Here is a 2,178-nt window from a genome sequence, read left to right on the forward strand (position 1 = left end):
ATAGAGAAGCTGACCCAAATGGGTGTAAACCTCATTTTGGTGCAGTGGATTCAGGATTTTTTAACAGGGAGATAACAGTATGTGAGGGCGGGTTACAGTCATTCTAGAACCATCATTACAAACACGGGTGTGCCACAAGGATGTGTTTTATCACCATTGTTATTTATTTTATACACTAATGATTGTGTTAGCCACCACTCCAACTGTTCACTAATTAAGTTTGCAGATGATGCTGCACTAGTTGGTTTTCTAACAGACAGTGATCAAGACTACAGGTCTGAAGTTGACCATTTCCATGATTGGTGCAATCAAAATTCACTTATTTTAAACGTGTCTAAAACAAAAGAAATGGTGATTGATTTTAGGAAAAGGCCCCCTCCATTGCAACCTATCACTATTCATGGGACAGTCATTGAGACAGTGGAGGAGTATAAGTATCTAGGCACTATTATTGATCACAAACTCACCTGGTCTTCTAACACATTGGCACGATACTCAAAAGCACAGCAAAGGCTTCATTTTTTAAGGAAATTGTGTAGTTTTAATGCAGACACCACAACTCTGACATTGTTTTATTTAACTTTTATTCAGAGTGTGGTGACTTTCGCCATCCAGTGCTGGGGGGGGGTGCTCTTTCTGTCCAAAACAGAAACATGCTGGACAGGGTGACTAAGATGGGCAGGAAAATCACTGGATCCGAAATAAAAAACATAACTACCCTCACCGAACAGTATACCCTCAATCTGGCCCTGAGGATACTGGATGATCCATCCCACCCACTTTTTTCAGAGTTTTCCCCCCTGCCCTCTGGAAGTAGATTCAGAATGCCCCGGACTAAAACTAAACGTGCCATTTTATCTTTTGTGCCAAGGAGCATACAGTTACTGAACAAATCAAGCTCAGGCACATAGATATATTTTAAAAGTGCACCTTTTACCATTTATCATTTCCTTAATTGTATGCATTTTTAGCTACTGGACTGATGCGCTGTCATTACTGTGTTGATCTTGTTGTTGTTGATGTCAATGTTCTGTATTCTTTACGTCCTCAATGTGGTTAGATGTTTGTTGTGTCTTTTCTTTTACTATTTATCTATTGTTATTTATTGTTGTTTGTGCTTAAATGTTCAATGTGGCTCCACTGAGTGCAAGACAAATTCCCCTCGGGGCAATAAAGGTTCATTCAAGGTAGAACTTTAAATGCCTTTGATGGACTGTCCATTTAAGCACGTTTGCAACTTTGCACTCAATTACAAAGTGGATCCACATCAGTAATATTTCCCCCTAAAAAAATAAAAATGCCAGCAGCTAAAACAGATTTAAAATTCAAGACAATTGAGACCCTAGAGGGCACTCAAAGAAACACTATGATGCCAAGGTAGAACATTAAATGCCTTTGATAGACTTTGTCCATTTAAGCACGTTTGCGTCTTTGTACACAATTACAAAGTGGATCCACATCTGTAACATTTCCGCCTAAAAACATTTTTATAAATTCCAGAAGTTGCAACAGAATTAGAATTCAAACCACTTGAGACCTTAGAGGGAACTCAAAGAAACACTATGATGCCAAGGTAGAACTTTAAATGCCTTTGATGGACTGTCTATATAAGCACGTTTGCATCTTTGCACTCAATTACAAAGTGGATCCAAATCCATAATATGTACTGCTAAAAAAAATTAAAACGCCAGTAGCTAAAACAGGTTTAGAATTCAAGCCAATTGACTACCTAGAGGGCACTCAAAGAAACACTATGATGCCAAGGTAGAACATTAAATCCACAATCACAAAGTGGATCCACATCCGTAATATTTCCGCCTAAAAACAACCCACAAATCACTAGTAGGTACAACAGACCTAGAAATCAAGTCACTTCTATGTTAACTTGATCTAGATTTTTCTATTAATACAATATCTTGGAGAGGAAAACTACTCAAAATTTTGATTCATATCACTTCACGTATCACAATAAACACTGCAGGTTTGTGTCTTTACTGTCTGTTACAAAGTGGATCCACCAATGTAATATTTCCCCCTAAAAACATTTTTAAAAAATGCCAGAAGTTGCAACAGATTTAGAATTCAAACCACTTGAGACCTTAGAGGGAACTCAAAGAAACACTATGATGCCAAGGTAGAACTTTAAATGCCTTTGATGGCCTGTCCATTTAAGCACGT

Source organism: Carassius gibelio, chromosome A10 (assembly GCF_023724105.1).
Source record: "Carassius gibelio isolate Cgi1373 ecotype wild population from Czech Republic chromosome A10, carGib1.2-hapl.c, whole genome shotgun sequence".
Classification (NCBI taxonomy): Eukaryota; Metazoa; Chordata; class Actinopteri; order Cypriniformes; family Cyprinidae; genus Carassius; species Carassius gibelio.